Genomic DNA, 17,525 nt, shown 5'->3' on the forward strand with positions numbered 1-17,525 from the left:
ATAATAACAGTCCTAGTATTTGGCTTTTATAATATTTGACAAAGGAATTTCACAGACATGATCCCATTTGAGTCTCACAAGAACTCTATGTGGCTCAGAGTGGGTAAGTGAATTATCTAGAGTTACACAGCACAGTTTGAACATAAATTGAGGTCCCCTGACTCAATTCAGTTCCAAGGCAAATTAAAAGTACAAAAAGTCAACCAGTTCATTCTCCAGCCTAGGCCTGAAATAGATGTATGTGAGATACCTCTTGGAATATTGCAAAGGCTTTTAAGTCACTCTTGTTTGCCTTTTGTATTCAAATCCCCGAAGTCCTAACAGAAGAGAGGACCCAAATTCAGCTCTGCTGCTGCTGCTAAGTTGCTTCAGTCATGTCCGACCCTGTGCGACCCCAAAGATGGCAGCCCACCAGGCTCCCACATCCCTGGGATTCTTCAGGCAAGAATGCTGGAGTGAGTTGCCATTTCCTTCTCCAATGCATGAAAGTGAAAAGTGAAAGTGAAGTCGCTCAATCGTGTCTGATTCTTCATGACCACATGGACTGCAGCTCACCAGGCTCCTCCATCCATGGGATTTTCCAGGCATGAGTACTGGAGTGGGGTGCCATTGCCTTCTCAGTTCACTAAAATTTTCTCATTTCTTATTCTGTGTTACCTTTGAGCTGAGCCCCAATTTGTGAATGGATTCGCTGAGTTTACAACATCTGGATTAGAGCACGTAGACAATCGAGCCTGACCTGTTAAAACATCAAGTATAACTTACAAGAGGTCTTTACAGTGATAGGGGTTGTGTTGCCCACGGAGAATAGTCAGTTGTTTCGTGGAAACTTTCCATCTATTCAGCTCTGACATCTGGCTCCCAGAACACCTGATGATAGAGGATGCTGAAAGCAAAGTAGCATGGTAACTCAAGGCTTCTGCTACTCAGAGCAAGCGCTTTCATGTCATCTCATAAAACTTAAAAAAGCGGCTAGCTCATTCCCAAGACACCCATCTTCCCTCCCTTCTACTAGGATAGGAGGAAGAAATCCAGTGTTGATCACCGCTTGTGAAGAGTGAGCCAAGAATATGCTCCCAAATATCTCCCATGCTCAGGAGAGCAGAGACCTTCCTGGGGGGGAGAATGAGGAGGGGACTCCTCATGTGTGCTCTGAGGGCAGGCTTTGGCTAATGGGATGCCCAGCCGCCAGTCCAGTCCCCAATCTCCACATGCTCTCCTCTCACATCAGTTCCCCTGTGAAAGTGAAAGTCGCTCAGTCGTGTCTGACTCTTGGTGACCCCATGGACTATACAGTCCGTGGAATTTTCCAGGCCAGAATACTGGAGTGGGTAGCCTTTCCCTTCTCCAGGGGATCTTCCCGACCCAGGAATCGAACCAGGGTCTCCTACATTACAGGTGGATTCTTTATGAACTGAACTATCAGGGAAGCCCTCCGTTCCCCTGATCCTGTTCCAGTGCAGAGATTCAGGGCGGGCTACACAGAAGAATAGGGGTTTGAGTAGAAAGAAGTGAGCCTAACGGACAAAAGGACCCAATACTAACAATTTCACCCCTGCCAGCATTTCTGCATTGGAAAAGACCCTGATGCTGGGAAAGATTGAAGGCAAAAGGAGAAGTGGGAGGCAGAGAATGGATGATTAGATGGCATCACTGATTCAATGGACATGAATCTGAGTAAACTCAGAGAGATAGTGGAGGACAGGGGAGCCTGGCGTTCTGCAGTCTACGGGGTTGCAAAGAGTAGAACATGATTTAGGGACCGAACAACAACAACCAAGTTCCCCATGGAAAGAAAAACCTGTAGACACCAAGTCCTTGATGAAATTAGTATAAAACATGGCCCCCAATGTGTAGGTTCTAGTCTAATCCCTTGACTGATCATTGGCTACCTTTAAGAAATAAGTTGCTCCTGGGTACAATAACTGAGACCTCTCGACTTTAAAGAAATGGAAAGAGGAACTATTAAGCATGGAATCGCCCTTCAAGCCTCCCTGGTGTGTGGCAAGCACAGAGCAGACCTCCAGATCCTGGAGAGGCCCAACATGGGGACTGCTTCCCCTCAGGGGAAGCTCCGATCTCCCTTTTCCCAGGCCCTTCAGCAGAGGCTGAGCTTCTCAGAAGTACCTGCTCATGTGAGTCTGAGGCCTCGACAAAGGGTGTCCCTCCGGAAGCTGGGTGCTTGCTACTGTACCACATATTTAGTTAGAACAGAGGTCAGCCTTGCCCGGCAGTTTTTCAAATCCTATCCCTTCCTGAGTCAGGCTTCTTGGGAGATATCTTATACAGCTGCACACTGTTTGTAATCCAAGGTGGGCTATAATCTAATCTATCTGCCTCTCAGAGGCTCCATCCTTTCTTCTTAGAGCTCCAAAACACCAACAGCACCTCTTAGCCCAAAGGAACCAGAAGCCCACAACCCCTCTGCTAGTAGCAACCGCCAGCCTCAAGAATATGGCACTATCCAGAGGGGGTGTAATGTGTCAGCCAACCCCAGGGGACAACTAAGGTCATAGAAGGATACAAGTGTGAACAATTCTCCAGGAGACACTGGATGGATGTGGGTGAATTTGGTGTGATCAAGGCCTATAAGTCAAGGAAGAGAAAATGAATCTTCCAGAGGATCCATCAGTTTGACCCATTATCTATTCCCACGGTAACCTTGAAAATCCATCTTTCATCTGGTGTTATCTAAAAGGAATACTGTTTTCTTCTGGGACTTCCTTCACTGTTCCTAAGATGCATTAGGGGCTTCCCTGGTGGCTCAGTGGTAAAGAATCTGCCTGCCAATGAGGAGTTGTGGGTTCTGCCACTGGGTGGGGAAGATACCCTGAAGAAGTAAATGGCTACCCACTCTTGTATTCTTCCCTGGAAAATCCCATGGACAGAGGAGCCTGGAGGGCTACATTCTGTGGGGTCACAAAAAGAGTCAGAAATGACACAGAGACTAAATAAGACGCATTAACCCAGAAAAAGAAATGCAACAAGGCAAAGTGGTTGTCTGAGAAATACAAAGCTGAGAAAAGGAGAGAAGCAAAAGGCAAAGAACAGGAAAGATACACCCATCTGAATGCAGAGTTCCAAAGAATAGCAGGAGAGATAAGAAAGCCTTCTTAAGTGAACAGTGCAAAGAAATAGAGGAAAACAATAGAATGGAAAAGACTAGAGATCTCTTCAAGAAAATTAGAAATACCAAGAGAACATTTCAAGCAAAAATGGGCACAATAGAGAACAAAAATGGTACGACCTAACAGAAGCAGAAGATATTAAGAAGAGGTGGAAAGAATACACAGAAGAACTGTACAAAAAGGATCTTAGTGACATGGATAACCACAGTGGTGTGATCACTCACTTAGAGCCAGATATCCTGGAGTGTGAAGTCAAGTGGACCTTAGGAAGCATTACTACAAACAAATCTAGTGGGAGGTGATGGCATTCTAGCTAAGCTATTTCAAATCCCGAAAGATGATGCTGTTCAAGTGCTGCACTCAATATGCCAGCAAATTTGGAAAACTCAGCAGTGATCACAGGACTGGAAAAGATCAGTGTTCATCCCAATCCCAAAGAAGAGCTATACCAAAGAATGTTCAGACTATCACACAATTGCCCTCATTTCACATGCTAGCAAGGTAATGCTCCAAATCCTTTAAGCTAGGTTTCAACAGTATATGAACTGAGAACTTCCAGATGTTCAAGCTAGATTTAGAAAAGGCAGAGGAACTAGGGATCGAATTGCTAATATCCGTTGGATCACAGAAAAAGAAAGGGAATTCCAGAAAAACTTCTGCTTCACTGACTATGCTAAAGCTTTTACTGTATGGATCACAAGAAATTGTGGAAATTTTTTAAAGAGATGAGACTAGAAGACCACTTTCCCTGTCTGAGAAACCTGTATGCAGGTCAAGAAGCAACAGAACTGGACATGGAACAATTGACTGGTTCCAAATTGGAAAAGGAGTATGTCAAGGCTATATATTGTCACCCTGCTTATTTAACTTAAATGCAGAATACGCATGTGAAATGCTGGACTGGATTAAGCTCAAGCTGGAATCAAGACTGCTGGGAGAAATATCAATAACCTCAGATATGCAGATGCTGCTACTGCTGCTAAGTCGCTTCAGTCATGTCCGACTCTGTGCGACCCCATAGACGGCAGCCCACCAGGCTCCCCTGTCCCTGGGATTTTCCAGGCAAGAACACTGGAGTGGGTTGCCATTTCCTTCTCCAATGCATGAAAGTGAAAAGTCAAAGTGAAGTCGCTCAGTCGTGTCCGACTCTTTGCAACCCCATGGACTGCAGCCTACCAGGCTCCTCCGTCCATGGGATTTTGAGGCAAGAGTACTGGAGTGGGGTGCCATCGCCTTCTCCAGATATGCAGATGACACCACCCTAATGGCAGAAAGTGAAGAGGTACTAGAGTGCCTCTTGATGAAGGTGAAAGAGGAGAGTGAAAAAGCAGATTTAAAACTCAGCATTCAAAAAACTAAGATCATGGCATCCGGTCCCATCACTTCATGGCAAGATAGAAGGGAAAAAAATGGAAACAGTGACAGTCTAGTTTCTTGGGCTCTGAAATCACTGAGGTTGGTGACTGCAGCCATGAAATTAACAAATGTTAGCTCCTTAGAAGGCAAGCTATGACAAACCTAGACAGCATGTTAAAAAGCAGAAACATCATTTTGCCAACAAAGGTCTGTATAGTCAAACTATGATTTTCTAAGTAGTCATGTATGTATGTGAGAATTGGACCATAAAGAAGGCTGAGTGGCTAAGAATTGATGCTTTCAAACTCTGGTGCTGGAGAAGATTTGAGAGTCCCTTGGACAGCAAGGAGATGAAACAAGTCAATCCTAAAGGAAATCAGTCCTGAATATTCATTAGAAGGACTGATGCTAAAGCTCCAGTACTTTGGTCACCTGATGCAAAAAGTGGACTCATTGGAAAAGACCCTGATGCTGAGAAAGATTGAGGGTGCAAGGAGAAGTGGGCAACAGAGGATGAGATGGTTGGATGGTATCACTGATTCAATGGACATGAGTTTGAGCAAACTCTGGGTGTTAGTGAAAGACAGGGAAGTTTGGTGTGCTACAGTCCATAGGGTCGCAAAGAGTGGGACATGACTGAGTGAATAAACAACAATATCATTTCATGAGTTAGTGGAACATGCAGGTCTCTGGGCTATGCCCTAGAAAGGCAAGGTTGAACAAGACTCCATATGATATTGCATCGCCCTTACTCTGCTCGGGAGACAAATCGACAGACAGTTACAATTCAGAGTGATCAGGAAAACACAGGGGACCCCGTTCCAGTTGACCTGGTAAGCAAGGTGTGAGAAGCACCTTCCTGGGGTCCAGTGCCACACAGGAATCCCAGAAGAGTCACAGCCAAGGACAATGGTTTGGGGAAGAAATGTCATTTAGATCACTAGGGGAATTAACACCTGACCCTCTCATAGTCTTTTTAAGAAGGGACTGTTCCAAGCACTTAGGATATACTAACTCATTTTATTCTCATACTAATCCTATGAGGTATGTAATTATTATCTTCACATTATAGCTAAAGAAACCAAGGCTCAGAAATTTAAGGAGTTTGTTCAAGACCATGAGAACGGCATGCCTCAGATTCTCACCCAGATGGTCTGGCTCTGCAGGCCACGATCTTAGCCCACTCCCTCTGTGGCCTCTACTACAATAATAAAAATCTCAAATCTGGATCCAGAAAGCAGAGAATGAACAATGAAGTATGAAAGGAGGATCAGGGACTTTGTATAGTGTACTGAGACCTTATTCCCCAAACTGGGGTGCAGATATTACCAAGGCTATATGATGATGGCTTAGGGGACATTTGGAGAAGGCAATGGCACCCCACTCCAGTACTCTTGCCTGGAAAATCCCGTGGACAGAGGAGCCTGGTAGGCTATTTAGTCCATGGGGTTGCTGGGAGTCGGACACGACTGAAGCGACTTAGCAGCAGCAACAGGGGACATGACAACCCATCATCCGTTACCTTGGAAGTAAAAATGTATATAAACTTCAGTTTGTACTCTAAACATTTTTGTTGGCACATCACATAAAAGCAACAACAAGTAGCTGTTTGATCCTACAAGTTGTTTTCAATTCAATGTTTTGTTGATCACACAGGATTTACAAAACAAAATACACTTACTTCTGTTTCTCACCATTGAATTCCCTGATAATGCAAAAGCACAGAAAATTGTTCTCTGCATATGTGTGTGTGATTTGGCACTTATTATTTTCATTTATTTTAAAGCATCATGATCTTAAATTTGAGAATATTTGTCAGCGATTAAAAACTGGAAGTTTTAAACACTAATTCGAAAGTGGTAAAGACTGCAAAATTAGCCAAAGCTAGAAATAAACTGAAATCACTCACCAAGAAAGCCGTGACCTTACCTTACTATACACTAGATAGGAGGAAAGTGCTGTACTCAGTCACTCAGTCGTGCCCAACTCTTTGAGACCCCATGGACTGTAGCCAAACAGGCTCCTCTGTCCGTGGGGATTTCCCAGGCAAGAACACTTGAGTGAGTTGTCATTTGCTTCTCCAGGGAGTCTTCCCTACCCAGGGATCAAACCTGTGTCTCTTGCATTGCGGGAAGATTCTTTTACTGCTGAGCCACCAGGGAAGCCCATGTGCTAACCAACCATAATTAGTGAACAGAGTTTATTTCAGAAGATAGCTTTAAAAGTCTGAGTGTAAATCTTTCTTAAAATATGTACTTTGTTACTGTGTGATTTTTTTTTTCACTGCAAGGGTCTTAAACTTTGACATATCTTGTGTAAGAAGACTGAACCATAAAGGTATAACTTTCATATGTATTTAGTTTTGGTCGCTCAGTCATGTCCAATTCTGCAATCCTATGGACTGTAGCTCACCAGGCTCCTCTGTCCATGGAATTTTCCAGGCAATACTGGAATGGATAGCCATTCCTTTCTCCAGGGTATCTTCCGGACCCAGGGATAGAATCCAGGTCTCTCACATTGCAGGCAGATTCTTCACTGTCTAACCACCAAGGAAGCCATAATTATAATATATTTGACATTAGTTATTTACTCTTGCAAACTTTGTAGAGTATTTATCTGAACTTCTTGAACCCCAAAGCCAATTTTAGATGGGACCAATATGATGAAAAAAATCAAACAAACAAAATACACTTAATATTTTTTTGAATCACTATAAAAAATCAGCTTGAAAGGTGAAACGCAAGTAATGAGTAATGAGAGGCGGGAGGGAGAAGATATGGCCAAATCAAAGAAAGGTCAAAAAGAGGCACCTATGCTGAAAAGATGGGCTCGATAAAGGACAGAAATGGTATGGACCTAACAGAAGTAGAGGATATTAAGAAGGGGTGGCAAGAATACACAGAAGAACTGTACAAAAAAGATCTTCATGACCCAGATAATCATGATGGTGTGATCACTCACCTAGAGCCAGACATCCTGGAATGTGAAGTCAGTTCAGTTCAGTTCAGTCACTCAGTCGTGTCCAACTCTTTGCGACCCCATGAATTGCAGCACGCCAGGCCTCCCTGTCCATCACCAACTCCCGGAGTTCACTCAGACTCACATCCATCGAGTCACTGATGCCATCCAGCCATCTCTACCTCTGTTGTCCCCTTTTCCTCCTGCCCCCAATCCCTCCTAGCATCAGAGTCTTTTCCAATGAGTCAACTCTTCACATGAGGTGGCCAAAGTACTGGAGTTTCAGCTCTAGCATCAGTCCTTCCAAAGAAATCCCAGGGCTGATCTCCTTCAGAATGGACTGGTTGGATCTCCTTGCAGTCCAAGGGACTCTCAAGAGTCTTCTCCAACACCACAGTTCAAAAGTATCAATTCTTCGGTGCTCAGCTTTCTTCACAGTCCAACTCTCACGTCCATACATGACCACAGGAAAAACCATAGCCTTGACTAGACGAACCTTTGTTGGCAAAGTAATGTCTCTGCTTTTGAATGTGCTATCTAGGTTGGTCATAACTTTTCTTCCAAGGAGTAAGCGTCTTTTAATTTCATGGCTGTAGTCACCATGTGTAGTGATTTTGGAGCCCAGAAAAATAAAGTCTGACACTGTTTCCACTGTTTCCCCATCTATTTCCCATGAAGTGGTGGGACTGGATGCCATGATCTTCGTTTTCTGAATGTTGAGCTTTAAGCCAACTTTTTCACTCTCCACTTTCACTTTCATCAAGAGGCTTTTTGGTTCCTCTTTACTTTCTGCCATAAGGGCGGTGTCATCTGCATATCTGAGGTGATTGATATTTCTCCCGGCAATCTTGATTCCAGTTTGTGTTTCTTCCAGTCCAGCGTTTCTCATGATGTACTCTGCATATAAGTTAAATAAACAGGGTGACAATATACAGCCTTGACGAACTCCTTTTCCTATTTGGAACCAGTCTGTTGTTCCATGTCCAGTTCTAACTGTTGCTTCCTGACCTGCATACAGATTTCTCAAGAGGCAGATCAGGTGGTCTGGTATTCCCATCTCTTTCAGAATTGTCCACAGTTTATTGTGATCCACACAATCAAAGGCTTTGGCATAGTCAATAAAGCAGAAATAGATGTTTTTCTGGAACTCTCTTGCTTTTTCACAGTGGTGCTGTTTTGTGGTCATTTTACTTGCTTTTCCTATATTATTTTTACATTAAAAATATTTGGATTAAAATGTTAGTTTCCAATGAGTTACATGATGTAAACATTTTCGAAATAAATTTTTAAATGTTTGTATACATGTAAAATAATATGTGTGCACATGTATACACATATAATTTGTGTGCTCAGATGGGAATGGGCCTTCCCTGGTGACTCAGATGGCAAAGAATCTGCCTACAGTGCCAGAGACCCATGTTCAATCTCTGAGTTGGGAAGATGCCCTGGAAAAGAGAATGGCTACCCACTCCAGTATTCTTGACTGGAGAATTCCATGGACAGAGGAGCCTGATGGGCTACAGTCCGTGGGGTCACAAAGAGTCAGTCACAGTCAATCCTAAAAGAAATCAATCCTGAATATTCACTGGAAGGACTGAAGCTGAAGCTCCAATACTTTGGCCACCTGATGCAAACAATGGACTCATTGGAAAAGTCCCTGATACTGGGGAAAATTGAAGGCAGGAGAAGGGGACAACAGAGGACGAGGTCATTGAACGGCATCACTGACTCAACGGACATGAGTTTGAGCAAACTCCAGGAGATGGTGAAGGACAGGGAACCCTGGCAATCCATGGGGTTGCAAAGAGTCGGGCAAGACTGAGCAACTGAACAGCAACAACAGATGGGAATATGGCTCATACCAAAACCACAGTGCATCCTTGAATACATTAGTCACCTTTGTATTATTCGCTGAAAAAGCATCACCCAAAAAATACATCTCTTGAATTTTCAGTATGTTCAGTGCAGTAGAAAACAGATAAATCTTATTTAATAAAGAAAGTGTTGTGAATATTCATCTCTTAAGATAAAGCCAAAATGACATGAGATGTGGCTTTGAAAACTTACTCTACTCTGCAATGTGTACATTTGTTTAACCCAAGAAATAGTTGAGGTGTGATTTTCGAATAAGGACTAAACAGCTCTTTTCATCATAGATGGGATGAAACACAACAGAGACTGGGATCCTGAAGAAAGTGAGGGATTTCATTGCTTTCCACCATGATTAAACAGTGGTCCAGAAATTTTGGTTCTCTGGATGTATTTCAAATGTTCTATGAAGAAATGAAAAACAAAATTGAATATTTATTGATGTTTGGCAATTGAATGATGAGGATTAATTCGGGAATTTTGTTTTTGAGGCTCTTATTCCATTCACATGTTGTGAAAGTTACAGAACAGGAAAATGAAGGACACTGCCAGTCATGCTTCTCTAGATAGACCAGATACTTTATCATCCAAATCAGTAATGGAAGTATGTCCTTTTACTTGACAATGAAAGTTGGCCCTATTTAGTAATATGCCAGGATAATGTTATAAACCAGGATTGTCCAAGTGCTCCAATAAATTCTGCCACTATATATGTTGCCATATACCCCCAGACCTCTCACCTCCTCCCTAAAAAAAAAGAATAAAAGTGAAAAGCAAAAGAAAATATAATGTGGCATCATTTCCCTGGTGATGGTGAATTTTCTGTCAACTTGACCAGGACATGGGTGTCTAGATATTTGGCTAAACATTCTTTATGGGTGTGTCTGAAACAGTGTTTCTGGATGAGATTAGCATTTGAATTGGTAGACTGAGTACAGGAAGTTGTCCTCCTCAATGTGAGTGGAACCTCATCCAAGTTGTGGAGGTCTGACTAGAACAAAAAGGTGGGGGAAGGAAAAACTGGCTCTCTGTCTGACTGAGCTGGGACATCAGTCTTCTCCTTCACTTGGGCTAGAAATTATCCCTTTGACCCCCTGGTTCTCAGGCCTAGGGGCTTGGACTGAAAATACATCACTGACTTTCCTGGGCCTCCAGGTTAGAGGTGGCAGATTATAGAACTTCTCATATAATCAATTACTATTTTTCTCTCTCCCCTACTCTCTGTATATTCTGTTTCTCTGGAGAATCTTAATACACCCTGAGATAGTGAAAGAAATGGACAAGTGGACTATTCAGATGGGTCCCTTCCCTCCATCCCTTCCATCTCTGATCTTGCACCACATGGTTGTATTTTATCTGCTTCAATCCTTGTGAGTATCTCTCTGGAAAAGTTGAAAAGAATGCCATAGACTCACTCCAATGTCCATCGCAGCACTCACTATTTACAATAGCCAGGACATGGAAGCAATCTAAATTGCTCAACAGATGAAAGGATGAAGAAGATGTGGTACATATACACAATGGAATATTAATCAGCCATAACAAAGAATGAAATAATGCCATTTATAGCAAGATGGATGGGCCTCAGTTCAGTTCAGTTGCTCAGTCATGTCAGACTCTTTGCGACCCCATGGACTGCAGCATGCCAGGCGATCCTGTTCATCACCAACTCCTGGAGCTTGCTCAGACTCATGTCCCATCGAGTCAGTCATGCCATTGAACCATCTCATCCTCTGTCATCTCCTTCTTCTCCTGACTTAAATCTTTCCCAGCATCAGGGTCTTTTCCAATGAGTCAGTTCTTCACGTCAGGTGGCCAAAGTATTGGAGCTTCAGCTTCAGCATCAGTCCTTCCAATGAATATTCAGGACTGATTTCCTTTAGGATGGACTGGTTTGATCTGCTTTCAGTCCAAGGGACTCTCAAGAGTCTTTTCCAACACCACAGTTCAAAAGCATCAATTCTTTGGTGCTCAGCTTTCTTTATAGTCCAAGTCTCACATCCATACATGACTACTGGAAAAACCATAGCTTTGACTAGACAGACCTTTGTGGGCAAAGTAATGTCTCTGCTTTTTAATATGCTTTCTAACTTGTCATAGCTTTTCTTCCAAGGAGCAAGCGTCTTTTAATTTCATGGCTGCAGTCACCATCTGCAGTGATTTTGGAGCCGAAGGAAATAAAGTCCCTCACTGTTGCCATTGTTTCCTCATCTATTTTCCATGAAGTGATCAAGAAAGCTGAGTGTTGAAGAATTGATGCTTTTGAACTGTGGTGTTGGAGAAAACTCTTGGGAGTCCCTTGGACAGCAAGATCTAACCAATCCATCCTAAAGGAAATCAGTCCTGAATATTCATTGGAAGGACTGATGATGAAGCTGAAACTCCAATACTTTGACCACCTGATGTGAAGAACTGACTCATTTGAAAAGACCCTGATGCTGGGAAAGATTGAAGGCGAGAAGAGAAGGGGACAACAAAAGATGAGATGGCTGGATGGCATTACCCACTCAATGGACATGAGTTTGAGTAAACTCCGGGAGTTGGTGATGGACAGGGAGGCCTGGCGTGCTGCAGTCCATGTGGTCGCAAAGGGTCGGACACGACTGAGCAACTGAACTAATGGGACTGGATGCCATGAGCTTAGTTTTCTGAATGTTGAGTTTTAAGCCAACCAACTTTTTCACTCTCCTCTTTCACTTTCATCAAGAGGCTCTTTAGTTCTTCACTTTCTGTCATAATGGTGGTGTTATCTGCATATCTGAGGTAATTGATATTTCTCCTGTCAATCTTGATTCCAGCTTGTGCTTCATCCAGCCCAGCATTTCATGTGATGTACTCGGCATACAGGTTAAATAAGCATGGTGACAGTATACAGCCTTGACGTACTCCTTTCCTGATTTGGAACCAGTCTGTTGTTCCATGTCCAGTTCTAACTGTTGCTTCTTGACCTGCCTACAGATTTCTCAGGAGGCAGGTATTTCTAGAATGCCCTAGAGATTATCAGAGCGAAGTAAGTCTGACAGAGAAAGACAAATATCATGTGGTATTGCTTCTTTGTGGGATCTAAAAAAATGGTACAAGTGAACTTTTTTATAAAATAGAGTAACAGATGTAGGAAACAGATTTCTGGTTACCAAGGAAGAAGGGCGTGGAGGGATAAATTGGGAGATTGAGATTGACATGTACACACCACTATGTATATAATAGATAACTAATAAGAACCTGCTACATAACACAGGGAATTCTATTCAGTACTCTTGAATGAACGATATGGGGAAAGAATCTAAGAAAGAGTGGATATATGTATAACTGATTCACTTTGCTGTACAACAAAACTAACACAACATTTAAATCAACTATATGCCAATAAAAATTAATTTTTTTAAAAAAGAATGTCATAGCAAATTAGACTCACTGAAGGAGTACAGATCAGAGAGAAGTCTTACAAGATTTGATTTGAGAACACTCACTCACTGGTGCTGCACAAAAGCTGACAGAGAGAGGCAGGGTAAAAACTGAGACACATATTCAACTGATGTGGTCAATTGTCCAGGTGAGAACTCATGAGAGCTGGAGTTCAGAATCAGAATATGAAATATACAAAGGGGACAAAGGAGCTTTAACAGTTCAGATCATAAGTGGCTTTGGTCAACCACAAAAACTCTTTCTAACCTGACTCCATGTAATTGGATGGAGTCCAAGCTACTCCTGGTCAATTGACTCAGTGTTTCCAGGCTCCAGTTCCAAATTTCTATTGGCAAGGAACTGAAATGGCAAAGAATTCCCACTTTCTATAGTTGAGGCCAGAGATGGATTCACCAGGTACGAACATGGCAACCCAGACCCATTTCCAGGTAATGGGGAATGCAGGAAATGGAAGTATAACATGCTTTCTTTAGTCAACGTCTGCATCTGAAATAGGAATTGGGTTCTAAGCATAGCAGAGGAGGAAGAGGAAAAGTGAAATAGAAGGAAATTAATATTTGTTTAAAAGGTCGCAATATGGTGGTCATTGTGCAAGGCACTTTGCACATCTGCTTGTGATCTTTCTTCTGAGGTAGAAACAATTCTTCCTGCTTTATAGATGGAGTGAGGTAAATTTCCCATGGCTATGTGGTTATTAACATAGAATTCAAGATTCTAGGCAGACACATCTTATCCTAACCTCTGCAAGATGCTGTTTGACCTCACATGCAGGGATGCTTAGCTTTGGGACCACCCCTTGTAGCTCAGACAATAGAGAATCTGCCTGCAATGCAGGAGACCTGGATTCAATCCCTGGGTTTGGAAGACCCCCTGGAGAAGGGAGGCAACCCCCTCCAGTACTCTTGCTTGGAGAATCCCATGGACAGAGGAGCCTGGCGGGCTACAGTCCGTGGGGCCGCAGAGTCGGGTACGACTGCACAACTAACACTGACCCTTTCTTGGAACCACATTTTGCTTCCTGGCAAGAAAACAGGAAGTCCCCAATATAGTCTCTAGCTAGCCTCTTTCTGGAACAAGTAGATCTTCCTAAAGTTCTTTTCATGATTAAATTTTATCCCTAAAGGCCCCAAATTAGGTCACTTATATCTATGAGTTCCAGTTCTGCTTCATCTTTGTAATTAACAAACGTTTATCCAGTGCCTTCCATATGCCAAGCCCCAGGGCATGCTACAGGCTGTATAAAGGCTGACCCTGCCCTCAAGGAGCTCTCAGTGTAGAAGAGACCAGACAAGAGTATAAAAAGAAATGAATTTATATTTAAAAAAATCACAATGCAAGGCAAACAGAGTACCATGTTAAAGATACATTTGGAGTGATAGGGAAATTTTAGAAGAGATCATCCAAGGAAAACTTCATAGATAAAAAGAATTTGGGGCTGGGCTGGAAGGATACACTGAAATTCAATGTGTGGCATTGGTATAAAGTGTCCCAGGTGGGGAAAAGCATAAACAGAGGCCCAGAGGCTGGTAATTTAGGAGCATGGGCGGGCTGGGAACAGCAAGCAGCAGTTTAGTGATGATGAAGCCCCACTGAAAGGCAGTGAGGAGCGAGTGCCAGATGTTTTCCCCATTCTGACACGGAGTGTGATTGGGTTCCCGGCTATTCTCAGGAGTGGCATGGCAATCTTCAAGGTTGATGCAAGGCTGAGTCTTTCTCTGTGCAGACTTTTTTCCTTTTGATGAGATCCTGGCCATGTGAACTCCACCTCGTCTCCTGCTACTGTTATCAAACCTCATACTTGCATTCAAAATAGGGTCAGGAAAGAAGAGAAGAAAAGGGCAATTGATTTGTATGTTTCAGTCATTTCCTTGGGAACACGCTGAGCTTTCACTCTGGGGTGACTGTGAAAGAGACCCTGCCTGTGATTAGATCTGTCAGGCAGTGGCTGCATTACGCCTGGTACCTGGGGAAATGAAACCACGGGCAATTGCCAGTGTCTGCATGCCTGGGGAGCTGTCTGTGTGCAGCACAATAACGGGCCAGTCTGTGTACATGTGCACAGGAACCTTGGAGCAGGGGGATTGTAGATTTGAATCAGAGTTGGAAAATACTCTCTAAGGCCCCTTCTTACATCGCAGAGTATATGATAATGTATATATGAGCAGATGCACACTAGGAAATGATGGCTAAGGGTAGGTAGAGTCAAGAGCAGGGTCCTCATCTTCCCCTTTGTCTTGACCATATGCGTCCCAGATACCATGCAGCTACCAAAGTGGCATTTCCAAAACATAAGTCTGACCACATCACCCTCCCTTTCTCACCTTCAGTGTCCCCCAGTCATCTAGAGGATGAAGCCCAAGCTGCCCAAGACGTGCTGTGACCTGGCCTCAGCTGCTTTCTCCAGCTTTAGTCTCCCTCACATCACCCTTCCTGGTCCAGTTACAGCGGGCTGTTTGCAGTTCCCACACACATCCTCCTGCTCACATTGCCTCCCTCCACCCTGCCCCTCCCTGAACCCCTCCCCCACCCTCCCACAAGTCTATATTGTATTTCTCAGTCTTCCCACCCAGGTAACATCCACCCTTCCATCTTTTTAAGGCTCGGCTCAGTTCTTATTTCCTTCAGAAACCTTCTCTGACTACACTAGTCTCACAGTGGTACCCACACATCTGCCTCCTCCTTAGACCATTGAATTCTAAACTACCTGTTTAAACAAATCCTTCTATAAACTGCAAGCTCCTCAAAGTCAGTACTTGACTGTATGTATCTGTGACTCTCTCATACTAAGCACAATTTCTGGCACAGTGCTGCACGTGCTGACTGTCGCAAAAATATCAGGTGAAAAGGACGGATGGATGGATGGGAGATGGAAATGTGTCTTCAAATGAGATACATTCCAGGATTCTATTTACAACCTTGATGGGATGACTAATTTTATGTATCAACTTGACTAGATCAGGGGCTCCAGAGAGAGTTGGCTAAGCATGATTTCCGGGGAAGTCTGCGAGAGTGTTTGTGGAAGATATGAGCATCTGAATTGGTGGCCTGGGAAAAGCAGATGACCCTCTCCCATGTAGGCAGGCATCATCCAAACCACTGAGGGGCTCAGTAGAACAAAGAGGTGGAGGAAGGTTGAGTTCTTTTTCTGCACAGCTGCGTAAGCTGGGTCAAAAGTCTTCTCTTGCCTTCAGCACTTCTGCCTCTCAGGTCTTCAGATTCACCAGTGTCTCTCCAGCTCTCTACTTTTGAAATGGATCAATACCTCTCCTGAGTCTCTAGCTTGTAGACAAGAGAGTCTTTGCCTCCGTAACCACAAGGAACCAATGCCTTCTAATGACTCTAGTATAAATAAGTAGGATATCCTATTGGATCTGTTTCTCTGGAGAACCCTGACTAATACACTTGGCAAGGTGTTATTTTAATTTTACAGAAGGAGCTACTGTGACACAGAAAGGCAGATATCATACAGCTAACACTAACCTTTAACACTGCAGTCCGAATCCGCTTTTCCCACCCAAGTGCTCATTCCTCTGTCCTCTGGCACCTCTCAGTGACTAAATACCCATTGCTTCTCAAATCCTGAATTGCCTAGACTTTGAAGTCTACAGCCCAAGCAAACCTAAAACAAGATTCATCCTCCCTCTTCTTCCTATTTTCTCTTCTCAGTAGATAATTAAGAGCTAGAAGTGGTCAAATGACTTGACACCTCATTCATCCTTCAGCATCTTCCTCAGTCATAACCACAACTGTCATCCTAAGTAAATGTAGAATTATGGCCGTGATCGATGCTGCAGAGAAGAAGGCAGGCACAACAAGAGTCGACAAAGCAATAAACGAGACTAACCGAATCAGCACTCTGATGATTAGCTAATTAATCATTAAATAAATATTCATTGACTAAATAATATGTGCTGGCGACTCTCCTAAATGCTGAGTACATAACAGTAAGTAAACAATCTAAGTCCCTGCCGCATGGACCTTACATGTTAGTGGGAGGGAAGAGACAATAAATACATGAGGAATTGGACGTTATCTTGGATAATAGACATTAACTGGCAAAGAAAAGGGAGTAGTCCAAGAATTACAAAGAGCACAGACAAGAGCAAAGGAGAATGTTTGAGGACCTAAAAGATTTCTTTGATTGGAACATGGAGATAAGAGTGTCCCCAAAAGAGATCAGAGCTAGTTAGTCAGGTCTCAGATCATGTTGGGCCTGGAAGGTCATGTTGGATTTAGATTAGATCCTCAGGGCAAGAAAAATCACTGATGAGTTTTAAATAGGAACTGGCATGATTGGAGGTGTGTATGTGTGTGTGTGTTTTAAATATCTGGCCGCTATGAAGAAAATTGTTTGGAAGTGAGTAGTCATAACTCTGGAGAGAGAAATCAGGTACTTCTCCCAGTAGTTCAGGACAGACAAGGGTAGCCTCGACTTGGATGCAGCAAGGGAAAATGAAGAGGAGAAAAAGGAGATGTCAAGGCTTGAGACCTGTGTTTCTGTTTTGCAGTTGGGTTATGCCATTCAATGAGAGTAATAACACCAGGAGAGGACCCTATCTGGGACCAGAAGAGTCAGCAGTCCAAGAATAAAGATTTGGACATATCCTGTTGAGATGCTCATGAGGCATCGAGTGGAGGTATTAGGTGATCAATTAGGTTACATGAATCTGCAGTTCACAAGAGATGGGAAATGTAAGTCTAGGAATCTTAAAATTTGGAGCAAATATTGGAATGGATGAATTCACCAGAGGGAAAGATAGGAGAAGATGAGAATAGTTCTAAAGAACT

The sequence above is a fragment of the Bos taurus genome, chromosome 8 (genome assembly GCF_002263795.3).
Source record: "Bos taurus isolate L1 Dominette 01449 registration number 42190680 breed Hereford chromosome 8, ARS-UCD2.0, whole genome shotgun sequence".
NCBI classification, from domain to species: domain Eukaryota; kingdom Metazoa; phylum Chordata; class Mammalia; order Artiodactyla; family Bovidae; genus Bos; species Bos taurus.